Below are 15,087 nucleotides of genomic sequence, written 5' to 3'. Positions count from 1 at the left end.
GTGGTTCTGAACTGAACCGCCTAGAATCAGTCGGCCACAGTGGCCGGCAAAATGGAATACTGCATGCATGTTGCACCAACTATTGTTCCACTTGTGCGGCCATAATCACATCGGAAACAATTTCATATGAATCACGTGAGTGCAAATGACAGCTCCACCAACGCACTACCCTTTGATACTTTGCATACGCGATACTAGTGCCATCTGTAGATGTGCATTTCGCTATGCTATGACTATTATCTCCTGTATGTTTGTTGAGTGAACCCGAAAGCGTTAACGAAATCGTCAGCCATCTGCAACATCAGAGGGTACGAGAGAGACATTCTGCAACGGGGTCTGTTTACTGTGACGTTTCCGAGATACTACTTTCCTACAACAACCTACCAATACATTTGCCTTTTCCGCGAATATCTAGGGAAAATACCATGAAAAAAAAATTAGGTTCAAAAATGTCTCTGAGCACTATGGGACTTAACTTCTGAGGTCATCAGTCCCCTAGAACTTAGAACTACGTAAACCTAACTAACCTAAGGACATCACACACATCCATGCCCGAGGCAGGATTCGAACCTGCGACGGTAGCGGTCGCGCAGTTCCAGACTGTAGCGCCTAGAACCGCACGGCCCGCCTGACCGGCAAAAAATTAGGGATACTGGAGTTCAGACAATGGATGCCCACTGATGATTGTTCTTCCCGTGAATCATTGGCAATCTAGACGGAAAGGGCAGGAGGGGGGAGGCAATGGTAAACAAAGTACCATCCAGAATGAGTTTTTCACTCTGCAGCGGAGTGAGCGCTGATATGAAACTTCCTGGCAGATTAAAACTGTGTGCCGGATCGAGACTCGAACTCGGGAACTTTGCCTTTCGCGGGCAAGTGCTCTACCAACTTTTTTTTTAAACTCATTTTGTTCGATTTCGTTCGTTGTATCTGTTCGGGGCGGACGTCGGAAGACACCCGTTTCAGTTCGTCGTTGCTCCATTAACTCAGTTTTTTTATTACAGAGGGCAGCTAACCCTGTGACCGAACACGCTGAGTTACCGTGCCGGCATACAAACTCAGCTACCCAAGCACCACTCACACCCCATCCTCACAGCTTTACTTCTGCCAGTATCTCGTCTCCTACCTTCCAAACTTTACACAAGCTCTTCTGCGAACCCTGCAGAACTAGCACTCCTGAAAGAAAGGATATTGCGGAGACATGGCTTAGCCACAGCCTGGGGGATGTTTCCAGAATGAGATATTCATTCTGCAGCGGAGTGTGCGCTGATATGAAACTTCCTGGCAGATTAAAACTGTGAGCACTTGCCCGCGTAAGGCAAAGGTCCCGAGTTCGAGTCTCGGTCCGGCACACAGTTTTAATCTGCCAGGAAGTTTCAAAGTACCATCCATGAGAAACCATAAAGTGGCTTGCGGTTTGTGGATGTAGGTGTAGGGTACTACACCTTAACATTTTCAGAGGATGACCTCGTTGCATTTGTTGACTTTCAACGTGTGATGTGTTGGTTCAGGACAGAGAAGAACATAAGAGAAACCGTATGTAGGAAACTGATGACTCTTTCTTGCAATATAGTTAAAGGCAGTCTTTCATTCGTAGCCACAAGCCGCTCGTGCCCATTGCTCCTGAGCACCAACTGGCCGAATAACGTATCTCGCAGCGCCGTCGCTGGGCGTTCGTAAAGCGCTTTCCGGAGATTTATTACCTGCTGCGGTGCCCCCTTGAACTTACTTATCGCGGGCATGCAGTAATTCCAGCGACGCTACGGGCTGTGCGGCCGAACCGACCAGTACCGCAGGTGTGCTGCACTGTGCGGCGAGGTGCAGCGTTTCCTTTGGCGCACGCACCTCCGGAAGAATGCGGGCGCCCAGTGGAGCTGTATGTTACTACACGGCCGGGGGAACCACCGCCTTTTTCTGGGTCCCACCGCCTCAAAAACCATTCCCCGGTCTCCAGCCCCTCTCGTGTGCGGAAAAGGGGGGAAAAAGCGTCCTTTGAAGTATCGTAAGAGCCCATTATGCCCGGCAGAAAGAGACAAGGAGTGGGGGGAGGGGGAGGAGTGAAGAAAGAGAGAAGGCGCATTCGGCGCCGAGGCTCAACGAGAGCCGCTCCGTTTGAGCTGTGCTGTGCTGTGCTGTGCTGCGCCGGGCTGGGTGGCGCTGCCGTACATCAGCGCGCTCCGTTACGCTGGTAATGTTTGCTTTTGTTGCGGCGCTCGGCGCGACCCGACACAACTTAGTCGCGGCGCTTCCGGCGCGCGGCGTCCCCCACTGGATAATGGAGTGTCGCATAAATCGGCGCGGCCGGCCGTCTTGACTGCTGGGCAGCCAGGGTTTCCTTCCGCTGCGGGCCGCGGATTAATGGCCCGCGCGAGCAGGCACCGATGCCGCTCAACTGTCCGTCTCAGGCAAAATTACTGCCCCGTAAGCGACACATCACACGAAATACCTGCATGACGCAAAGTACCATGTACAAAAAAAAATGTTGCTGCTACGTTCGCCGTGACGCGATATATTGTCGTGACAGTGAGCTATTCCAGTGATTAAAGGTATTTAATTCAGAAATGTGAATAATGAAAGAGTGCATGGCCGGACTCCGTTCAAATGGTTGAAAAGGCTCTGAGCACTATGGGATTTAACATCTGTGGTCATCAGTCCCCTAGAACTTAGAACTTCTTAAACCTAACTAACCTAAGGACATCACACACATCCATGCCCGAGGCAGGATTCGAACCTGCGACCGTAGCGGTCACTGAAGCGCCTAGAACCGCACGGCCACACCGGCTGGCCCGGACTCTGTTTCAGCAAAGTACTTGTGGTTGTGTGGACACATGATATTTTCCAATAAATCTAGTAACGTTTCAGTTGCTGTTCTAGACGTCCATCATCAGGCTAACAGCCCTAGCTCGTACTTCCTGCTTTCCACTCATGTGACAAAAGTCACAGGATACCTCCTAAAATCATGTCGGACATGCTCTTGCCTGACGAAGGGCAGCACCTGGACCCGACATGGGTTCAGCAAGTGTCCGGTAGAAATATTGAGCCATGCTGCCTCTATAACCGTCATTAACTGCGATAGGGTTACTGCTGCATGATTTTGTGCACGAAATGACCTCTCGATTACGTCCGCTAAATATGCGATGGGATATGTGTCGGGCGATGTGGTTGGTCAAACCACTCGTTCGCATCTTTCAGAATGTTCTCCAGACCAATCGTGAACAATTTTGGTGCGGTGACATGACATGTTTGTTTGGAAACATGAAGTCCATGAATGGCTGCAAATAGTGTCGAGATAGCCGAACATAACGACTGCCAGTCAATGATCGGTTCAGTTCAACCAGAGGACCCAGTCCATTCAATGTAAGCACAGATTACACTACTAAGGAGTCACCACAATTTTGTACAGTGCTTTATTGACAACTGGAGTCCATTTCTTCGTTGGGTCTACGCCACACTCGATGCCTAACATCAACTCTTACCAAGTGACAAAGCGTCCGCCTCAGCTTGGTGGGCGGTGGGCTTATACCGGATGGTGTAAGCGTAATTACGTAAAAACAATGCACAGCGCTGGAGACGTTGTGCTGTCCACTCTGGAAGGTGAGAGAGAGGTCCGAAAAGTGTAACCAATGGTTCGTCATGAGGGTGAACTTTGCCCCAAAGAGATAGGTGAGAAATTTTTGGACAGCGAACACGATCGCCAGAGCCTTCTTTTCAATCTGGGAGTAGTTCCGTTGCGCTGGGGTCAATGTCTTAGAGGCATAAGCTATGGGCTGTTCAGAGCCATCGGCATCCCGGTGCACAAGGACGGCCCCAATGCCGTATGCCGACGTATCAGCGCCACAACCAAAGGACGGTCCGGAGTAAAGGGAGTAAGGTAAGGGGCGGACATCAGCATCGCATTTAAACGGAGAAAAGCCTGGTCATAGGCAGGAGTCCAATCAAAAAGTACCCCTTTGCGACGCAAGTGATTGAGGGATTGAGCAACGTAGGCAGCCTGGGGTAAGAACTTTAAGTAATAAGTAGCCTTGCCCAAACACATCTGGCGTTCAGATAAGTCCTCGCGACAAGGAAGGGCCACAATGGCAGCGACATTAGGACCCGAAGGGCGAATGCCATCTTTGCTAAGCCAGTGGCCTAAGTATTCCACTTCCAGTTGAAAAAAACAACACTTGTCCAGCCGACAGGGTAAACCAGCGGACTGCACAGCGTGAAATAAGGCGCTGAGGTTTTGCAAATATTCCTGGCGGGAACGCCCGGTGACCAAGATGTCATCCAGATAATTCACACAGGCAGGGATAGGCTGTGTAAGCTGCTCCAGGAATCGCTGGAAAATGGCCGGCACCGAAGAGACACCAAAGGGAAGGCGCTTGTACTTATACAGTCCGAAAGGCGTGTGGATAACCATTATGTTCTGAGATTCGACATCCAAAGGAAACTGGTGGTATGCCTCAGCCAGGTCGATCTTGGAAAAATACTCTCCCCTGGCAAGCTTGGCAAGAGGGTCTTCCTGGCGGGGAATGGGGTAAGTGTCAACGAGGGACTGAGCCGAAGTCCCACACAGCCGAAGGGACCCACTGGGTTTCCGTACGACCACCAGTGGTGTCGCCCATGCACTGTAAGTTACAGGCTCCAGCACGCCAGTGGCCTGGAGGCGATCAAGTTCCTGCTTCAGGCCACCGGAAGGGGCCGGGCCCGGAAAAAGCGAGGCTGAGCATCCGGCCGTAGGGTGATTTACGTCTGAAATCCGGAAGCACATCCGAGATCTGGTGCAAACAACGACGCAAAATCGGAGCACAGATCGTCCAAGTCCTGAAAGGGAACAGCCGTGGAAACGACCTTAACTTCGTCGGAAATTGAAAAGCCAAACAGTTGAAACGCATCCAGGCCAAAAATATTCGAAGCCGACAGATGGTTGACGACAAAGAGGGTAAAGAGCCGGGGGACACACTTGTACGTCGCCTGGACGACGAACTGGCTACGAAGGGGAATGGAACCATCTCCGTACGCGACCAAACGGCGACAGGTAGGCGACAACGCAGAAGAGACCATCTGCGTATACGTCGCCATATTAATCTACATCTACATCTACATCCATACTCCGCAACCCATCTGACGGTGTGTGGCGGAGGGTACCTTGAGTACCTCTATCGGTTCTCCCTTCTATTCCCGTCTCGTATTTTTCGTGGAAAGAAGAATTGTCGGTATGCTTCTGTGTGGGGGTCTAATCTCTCTGATTTTATCCTCACGGTCTCTTTGCAAGATATACGTAGGAGGGAGCAATATACTGCTCGACCCCTCGGTGAAGGTATGTTCTCGAAACTTCAACAACAGCCCGTACCGAGCTACTGAGTATCTCTCCTGCAGAGTCTTCCACTGCAGTTTATCTATCATCTCCGTAACGCTTTCGCGACTACTAAATGATCCCGTAACGAAGTGCCCTGCTCTCTGTTGGATCTTCTCTATCTCTTCTATCAACCCTATCTGGCACAGATCCCACACTGCTGCGCAGTATTTGAGCAGTGGGCGAACAAGCGTACTGTAACCTACTTCCTTCGTTACGGATTGCATTTCCTTAGGATTCTTCCAACTAATGTCAGTCTGGCATCTGCTTTACAGACAATCAGCTTAATATGATGATTTCATTTTAAATCACTTCTAATGCGTACTCTCAGATAATTTATGGAATTAACTGCTTCCAGTTGCTGACCTGCTATATTGTAGCTAAAAGATAAGGGATCTTTCTTTCTATGTATTCGCAGCACATTACACTTGTCTACATTGAGATTCAATTGCCATTCCCTGCACCATGCGTCAATTCGCTGCAGATCCTCCTGCATTTCAGTACAATTTTCCATTGTTACAACCTCTCGATACACCACAGCATCATCCGCAAAAAGTCTCAGTGAACTCCGATGTCATCCACAAGGTCATTTATGTACATTGTGAATAGCAACGGTCCTACGACCCACCTGAAATCACTCTTCCTTCGGAAGACTTCTCTCCATTGAGAATGACATGCTGCATTCTGTTATCTAGGAACTCTTCAATCCAATCACACAATTGGTCTGATAGTCCATATGTTCTTACTTTGTTCATTAAACGACTGTGGGGAATTGTATCGAACGCCTTGCGGAAGTCAAGAAACACCGCATCTACCTGTGAATCAGGGAGACGGTGGCCCCAGTGTGGACCTGAAACCTGACATCCTCTGTGAAAATGCGGAGCTTGAGGAAAAGCTTCCGCGTTGATGGGTCATCCCGTGGGACGACCGATTGCACAGCATGGACGGTATCTTGAGGCCCAGGAGGGGCCGGACTGGAGCGAGTCGAGCGACAACGACAAACCGATCGGATGTGGCCCTCCTTGTTACACAGCGTGCACGCGTTTTCCAGCGGTGGGGACAATCAGCTGGCGAATGTGCAGTAAGGCACTGTGGGCAAGACGGAAGTGGGCAGCCCGACCGGAGACGAGGGGCGACCGAAGGCGCCGATGCCATAGAGGCGTCGGACAACAAGGAACCCCGACGGCGCTGGTCTCTGTCGGGCGGGCCGCGTCAACGTCGCGAGGGCGGAACATGCCGTGACGCCGCGATGGCCGCCACCTGCGGATGCAACATAAGACGCTCGTTAGCCGCTTGAGCAACTTCAAAGGAGTGGGAAATGCGGAGAATCTCTTCCAAGGAGGGGTTGTCGAGTTTCACGCCGCAGTACGGACCTCAGGATCGGGAGCCAGCTGAACCACCACATCCCAGATCAGGGAGTCCCTATACGAAGCCTTACACTGCTGACTGGAGGACGTAAAATCGCATCGACGGCTGAGACCCAGCATGTCCGTGACCCTGGAACGATACGATTCACCAGGCTGTTTATGGTACTGGTGGAGCTCCAGCCGAGAGACGACCACATGGTAGCGTTGGGAAAAATAGTTTGTCAGCAAAAGGCAGATCTCCTGGAAAGAGAGAGCCACAGGATCGGACAACGGTGCCAACTTGCGGAGAAGAAAGAACGTGTCCGGGGAGGACCAAGACAAAAACAACGACCGTTGCAAGGAGTCGTCCGTGACTTGAAAAGCCGCGAAATGTTGTTTTAGCCGATGTAAGTAGGTTTCCCAGTCCTCGTTAGCGTCATTAAAGAGTGGAAACGACGGCGGACGTGGGAAAGCATCGGACACCCGAACACTGAAGCTGTTGTGGTAACGCGTCCTAGGCATCGACTTTGTCCGTTAGCAACTGCAGCGACTTTTGTAAGATGTCTAACAGGAGCAGCTGCTGCTGCATGAGCTGTTGCTGTTGGTCCAGCAGACAGACCAACTTCGTCTCCATACCAACAACGACCACCGTTTACCTCGTCGCCAAAATGTTGAAACGGCGACCGGAAGTGACGGAAAACGTGGCGGAACCCGCGGAGCGGCCCGCGAACAACAACACAATAGAGAGGACGGACACGACCAACGAAGGACCTTACGACAGCAACAAGAACGAAACAACAGAGTCAAGAAAACCTGACTAGACATCCACGTCCACTCGTAAACAAAACACGAAAGTAAATATGCTGTCAAAGGCGAGGCCTACGCAAGGTTAGACTGGCAGGCTGAGCGAGAGGCAGGCACTTATGTACGGTATCGGGGACGCCGCTATCGGCCGCTACAACCACGTGTTCCACTGTAGCGCCCTCCCTTTAAATGCGGGCCAGGAAGCGCGCGCCGCCACAGCTTACGGCGCGATGGTGCAGAGATCTCTAGGGGTCTGGCTTGGATTCAAATTCCGCGGCGCGCGGTACCAGATTACACATCTCTCCCGATAGATCACACCTACTTTTCTAAGAATTCTGAACAGTGTGTCTGTGTCGATAAATCAAACAATGGATCCTTGAAATCTGTAAGTCTTGTTTCCATCGTGAAGCGCTATGTTAGAACTGACTCTCTGGTGCCGTTACCTGTCTTAAAAGCCAGACAACATCAGCTAAGGACTCCTCAGTTTTCTTATTCTCATTGCTTTGAATATTTGACGCTTACTTTTATTGGTAGTCATCGGCTGATCTTGTGGTAGCTGCCATCGCTACGCAGTGTTACTAACAGAGTGGCTGGCGGCTCCTGAGAGCTACCAGTAGCTCCCTGTCGCATACATTGTGGTGTTTTACGTCGCGAGATTGGGCGCATCCGGTAGCACGATCGACACGTCGGCTGCTTGCGATTACTGGAAATGAAGATGGCGAAGGTCCGTAGGAACCCCTTGCGCTCCATGATGGATGCTTGCTTTGGTGTTTTGACATCGTCAATGATTTTTCACTTAGTACTGAGCGACTGTCTGACTAAAACATGCACTTGTTTAAACTGACGTGTTACATTTGTCTCTCTTTTATGTCACCATCGAAGTTTCGAATTATAGGATCTGAAACTCCTTGCCATTGATTCTATGGCCAAATAGAACTGGGGACCTAGAAACGACGGAGAGGCTTCGTCCCGCCGTTGCCCTCAGTGGTTCACAGCCCAGCAACAGGCCACAGCAGTCAATCCGCCCCACCGCCGCCTCACACCGAAGCCAGGGTTATTGTGCGGTTCGGCCCCCAGTGGAACCCCTCCCTCCCCCCCCCCCTCGACCAGACGAGTGTAACACTAATGTTTGCGTGGTAGAGTAATTATGGTGTACACGTAAGGGGAGACAATTTTTCTGCAGCAATCGCCGACATAGTGTAACTGAGGCGGAATAAGGGCAACCAGCCCCCATTCGCCGAAGTAGATGGAAAACCGCCAGAAAAGCCATCCTCAGACGGACCGGCAAACCGGACATTGACACTAATCATCCGGGCGGATTCGTACCCGGAACCGGCACGCCTTCCCGCTCGGGAAGCAGGGAGTTAGACTGCGCGGCTAGCTGGGCATTCAAATAATAGTACTCCATTTTCAAATAATATATGTAAAGGAAGAACTTGTGGTCTAGGGTCATTTCAGCCGTGTTTCGAAGCGGACATGTGCGGGTCTCTGCGCGGCGCTCCATCATTGATGACGGTCAACCGCGGACTTGTGCGGAGTGTGGGCAGGAGGGGCGTGTTCTCGTCCAGAAACCCCGTGCTGATGCGACGTCTGCATCGCAACTGATGACGCTATCAACTACGATGAGACAGCGAGGAAGATGACGAACGTGAACATTTATCCATTCCAGTTACCGACCCCCGCGAACCCGGTTTCCAAGCCCACGACGCCACTGCCTGGGTGGGAACCGTGACTTGCCGACAGCAGCGATCCCGTCTGCGCTTCATACGTCTGAAGAAGGGGAGCACCTGAAGGTCGATTCAGGCACGTACACGGAGATGCTGGAGGTGCCTACTGTTCGTCGTGATCCACAGGACGCAGACATAGTTCGCTACAGGCAATGACCGACCGTGAACAAAGTTTCACTTTGCTCAACGGACTGACGAGCTCCCTGGTGATGTTGCGGCTGAGACACCACCTGAACGTCATCAGTCCGGTACCGTACCGCACCTCCAGCTTGGTTACTGCGCGTCTCAGGTGGAGATGAAAAGAATGATGTCAGACTCGAACGACCATCTGATGCCCGCGGCTGGGGGACCGACGGACGGGCATCTAGTCTCGGTCGACCACTAATATGCATGTTACCGGTAACAGGGACGATCAGACGGGTGTTTACTTGCTCAGACAACTGCAGGATACTCACCGTACTATACAATGACTCAGGTCTATTGGATAGGTACTGTCAATATCAACGGCATTAGGTCGACGATCAAAACCAAGCTGTTAGGACACGATTGGGCGGCGGACATTAATATAGTGCTTCTGCAAGAGGTATGGCCTGATCTGCGCCTGTATATTTATGGACACACTTCTTACGGCAACCCAACTGCCGAAGGTAGTGGTGGGACAGCAGTACTAATACGCGATAGCATGGAAGCGACGGATGTTCAGTATTGCTCGTCAGCACTAGGCGTTGTGCTCACCGTCGGTGTGGTTCGCCTTGTGAATCTGTACGCTCCGTCTGGAATAGCGAAGAGCGAACGCACCATTACTCAACTGAGGTGGCTCTGTTGATTCAAGGCGCCACAGAGTACGTAGTGGTGGTGTAGGGAGGATGGGGCGGGGGGAGGGAGAGACTTTAACAGCGTCCTCCTCTCTAAGGATCAGATCCCTTACCATATCCCACGTCCAGCTCTTCACGCGATGGCCAAGGACCTACAGTTGCACGATACATTGACAATCATTAGCCGGCCGTGGTGGCCGAGCGGTTCTAGGCCCTTCAGTCCGGAACCGCGCGACTGCTACGATCCCAGGTTCGAATCCTGCCTCGGGCATGGATGTGTGTGATGCCCTTAGGTTAGTTAGGTTTAAGTAGTTCTAGGGGACTGATGACCTCAGATGTTAAGTCCCATAGTGCTCACAGCCATTTTGACAATCATTAACTGTGAACAACTCTGACATACTTATTCAACAGCCACTCGTTTGGTTGGATAGGATCTACGTTTCCTGAGATCTTCGGGCTTCAGCTGTCGGTGCCAAGCTGTGGCCCACCGCATTCACCAACAAACCAGGCCTTCATCTGTGCCGTGACCCCACCACTACAACAGAGGAACTGTAGTAGAGGGCCACGGCCTTTTAACGTCAACATTCTCATGGAAGTGACTTGCTGTTTAGTTATCAATTATATCTGGCACAAATGCGAACGACGTCATGCATGCGATTCACATCTACATCTATGATTCCGCGGTATGGATGTCGACACACTGCGTCAAACCAGCTAGTCGTCGAACGATCAAGGAATATGGGCGAGACAGATCGCTTTGGCAAAGATCAACCTCCGAGTTTTACTACACGGTCTTGAGGGAACTAGCATCGCAATCACCCACCTCGGAACGCCAAACGGCCGTCCACCAGAAAAAAGGCGTGGCTCCTGTAGATCATGGGGGGCAGATTGGAAGACATTCATGTTCGAGCGAGACTGCAAGATTAAATCACAGATGATCGTACTTCTCTCTATCGCGTCGTCAGAGAATGGAGACATCGTAAGAGACGACTTATCACAGCAAGCTATTGTGGTGAACGGGCAACGTGCAGAGACACACAGCGTCATCACTCATGTTATCACAGAGTACTTGCTCTCCATCTGGCTGGTCAACGGTCTGACAATGACGCTGAGGACGTCCTGCACCACGTCCTACTTTCGTATAGGGCACAAGGAGACGAGACATTCCTGGAAGCAGTCAAACTACAAGAACTGCGCGTCGCCCTGTCGCGGGGAGCGAGAAACAAATCCGCAGGAGCAGATTGTCTTCAGCTTCAGTTTTATTGCACCTTTTATGCCCTGATGGGGAACGTAGGTTTGTGTGCCAAAACCGAACGGATGGTGAAGACCGCATGATATCCGGTCGCTGACGTTAGTGAATTCGGATTATAAGCCCATTGCGTGCGTGCTTCGTGTTCGCCTCCAACCTACTGCCCCGGATGCCATTCACGCCGACCAAACACGCCTGGGAGGTGGCAGTAATACACACATAGGGATGCGATGGCGCTCTTCTCGGCGGGTCGCTTGGAAGGCGCCCTCATGGTGGTTGACCTAGACCACGCGTTCGACCGGCTTGAGCACCGTTCCTTGCAGGCTGAGAAGATGGGTCTGTCCCCAGAATCAGCTGCCGTAATTCTCCATCTCACCCGCGAGGCTGGTCAATACCTACCACTCGCCACCATTCACTGTTCAGTACTCGGTGCGACAAGGCTGTCTTCTTGAGCACTCCTTTTCGCCGTCACCCTCGAGCTTACACTTCATGGTCTACGTCAGCGGTTTGGGGGGGGGGGGGGCAATTCACCTCCAAAATGTGCATTTTAAATGTTGCATTTACGTGGACAGTGTAGTTTTCTTGGCGAGATCGGGAGAAAATGTCTGTACGACAATCGCTTGGCTTCCACGTTACGGCGAGGTGGCCGGCAGCCGTATCAACCTGCGGAAGTCGAACTATATGGATGTGGGCAGAAGACTGACCGTCAGTACGCGGGTGCCCATTATCGAGGTCCCAACAATGAAATGTTTGGGAATGACCTTACATGGGAACATACAGCGTGCGGCAGCAGCTACCTATCACAGATTACTTAATATTATACGCACACAAGTTCGTCCCCATACGTTTCAAATGCTTGTCTTGATCATGGGGGTACATTTTGTGAACTTCCATCTCGCTCTGAATCTTGCATTACACACACGTCCTCCCAATGCCCGCCACACGGGCTGCCAAATTCCAGGAGATCTTAGGCCATTTCGTCAGCGATTGTAGGGTGCTCAAGATCTGTTATGAGACACTGACGTTGCCCACACATGGTGGTGGCAGTGGAATGATAAACGGGCAAAACAGGGCGTGCGCTCTATTTCTGTGGACGCTGCATCACCTGTGTGCTTCAGACAAGAACACCCTCGCAGGTAAACTGATTGAGAGGGTAGCGCCTCAGGCCTTCCGGCCACCGATTCTGTTGGACATACCGCACCTATCTAATCGACATGAATTACCAGCTGGATGTTCTACCGAAGATGCTGCCGCCTTGAGCCAAGGACTTCTATCGCTGCTTTCAACGGACACTGCCTGCTAATGTGACTTAACGCCTAAATCCGGCGGTTGGTTGGGTGGAGTAACATACACTCGCCTTTGCTTCCCACTGCGGAGAGGGCGCTGTGGTATGTGATAACGACTGAAAAATTCTCGGTCCATCAACGTTTATACACTAGATATCTAGCCGAGGACTCCCTATGTCCTGAATTCCGCAGTCGACATCGACATGCACAGTTTCGTTTTTGATACGGCTGCCGACTGTTGGCTCCTCATATGTGGCATGATGACATTGTTGTTGCAACAGACGCCTCAGTCCTTAGACCTACCCAACTGATCAATCCTAGCGTCATACTTTTTTCAGAGGACATTGCAGTGTTGACAGAGTTCTGATATTATTTAACGAGGCGGTGCAAGGCGTCATATATTTCGCTCTTTGCGAATTACTTAGAGTTGTTGTTTACCCTCCCCCACAGCCTTGGGGTATACGAGGTCTGACAAGAGCCAAGGTATAGCAACGAGAAACATCAATGGTAATTATAGGATATTTAACAATCGATAAACGAGAAGACGACCCGGGCATCCCACCGCGTGGCTGCTGTGGACACTTCCAGAAGAAGAACAAAAAATAAAGTGAAAAAAGAATAAAACAAACAAAAAGTAAAAACAAAAAGAGCATTTTTCCCTTTCCTTTCTTGTACACAAAACTATAAGAGGCGTGTATCATTTTTGTTCGCGGACATAGATTGAAGTACATCGAAAAAGTACAAAGAAAGGCAGCACGTTTTGTATTATTGCGAAATATGGGAGAGAGTGTCACAGAAATGAGACTTGGCCTGGACATCATTAAAAGAAAGGCGTTTTTCGTTGCGACGGAATCTTGTAAGAAATTCCTATCACCAGCTTTCTCACCCGAATGCAGAAATACTTTTTTGACACCGACCTACATAGGAAGGAACGATCACCATAATAAAATAAGGGAAACCAGAGCTCGTATAGGAAGATATAAGTGTTCATTCTTTCCGCGCGCTATACGAGATTGGAATAATAGAGAATTGTGAAGGTGGTTCGATGAACCCTCTGCCAGGCACTTAAATGTGATTTGCAGAGTATCCATGTAGATGAAGTGTTGGCCAAATCCATCCTAGGTAGCTTTGAGGGTGAAAGTGGCCGTGACGTTAGATATTGTTTCCGTTTGTAGATTATCTCGGTTTCGTGGGTCGTATCGCTGTTAGCAGCCAACGCTTGAAGTTGATGCGGTCCAGACGGGGGTGGGGGAAGGGAATTAAGAAATGCGATAAAAATGGGGTACAGTCTTTGATTTGTAATGAAAACGTCCTCGGTGCCGTGTTCGAACCCCACCACTGCTTAAATTATATATAAAAATCATCACTAAAAGCCACCGAAGACTTTCGGCAACGGCCTTGTGTAAGAGAACGAAGGAGTCGACAGGGATTCAAGGCACTCTCTTGTCATTGGGATGGTAAACTGCCAAGAAACGAGGAAGAATCAGCAATGATCAAACTCATGAGAATGCAAATGGCAATGGAAACCAGTGCATTACGGACACTCAACGTGTACGCACAGGGCATGTGACCTGTAAATGAAAAGTGTAATATGATGATCTTTCCATTGGCAAGAACGTTTCGTACTACCCCCCCCCCCCCCAAAAAAAAAATTGATTCTTCATGAGGGGACCGCCAAGCAGAGGGTGACCACGAGAAAAGGAATGAATAATCAACGAAAGGATAACGTTCGCCGGGCGCGCAATGTCAGAAATTTGAACGTGGTACGGAAGCTAGGATATCTTCAAAGGGAAATGCTAAGGCTCAGAACAGATGTAGTAGGGGACAGTGAAGTGAAAAGGAAAAAAGAAATGGTTTCTGGTCGGATGAGCAGAGGATAAGACCAACAGCAGCAGAAAATAGTGTAACGGGAGAAGGATTCGTTATCAGTAAGAAGGTAGGGCAGAGAGTGTGTTACTGTGATGGGGTTGTCCCCCATCGGAATCGACAGTAAACGAACACCGTAAACGATATTTCAGTCACAACCTGAAGACAAAGACATAGACAATGTGTATGAGGATACTGAACAGGTAATTCATTACGTTAAGAGAAACGAAATTTTGATAGTCATGGGAGACTGGAATGCGATTGTAGGGGAAGGAGCAGAATAAAGAGTAACAGGACAATATAGACTTGGTACTAGGAGTTGGAGTTCTGCAATAAATTTCAGCTGATAATAGCAAATACACAGTTCAACAATCACGAGAGGAAGAAGTATACATTGAGAAGACCGGGAGATACGGGAATATTTCTGTTAGATTACATCATAGAGCAGTTATTGAGCCCAGATCACAGTTTAGCAGTGACTAAGAGTACGCTGAAGTTTAAAAGACCAGCCAGGAAGAATCGATGAGCAAAGAAGTGTTATATGGAACTGATAAAGAATGTAGAGATACGCTTGAAGTTCTCTAGACAGTTCAATTGAAGAGGAATGGATATCTTTAAAAAAGGCAATCATAGAAGTTGAAAAAAGAAACATAGAC

This window comes from Schistocerca cancellata, chromosome 5 (genome assembly GCF_023864275.1).
Source record: "Schistocerca cancellata isolate TAMUIC-IGC-003103 chromosome 5, iqSchCanc2.1, whole genome shotgun sequence".
NCBI classification, from domain to species: Eukaryota; Metazoa; Arthropoda; class Insecta; order Orthoptera; family Acrididae; genus Schistocerca; species Schistocerca cancellata.
This window is presented reverse-complemented; position numbering follows the sequence as displayed.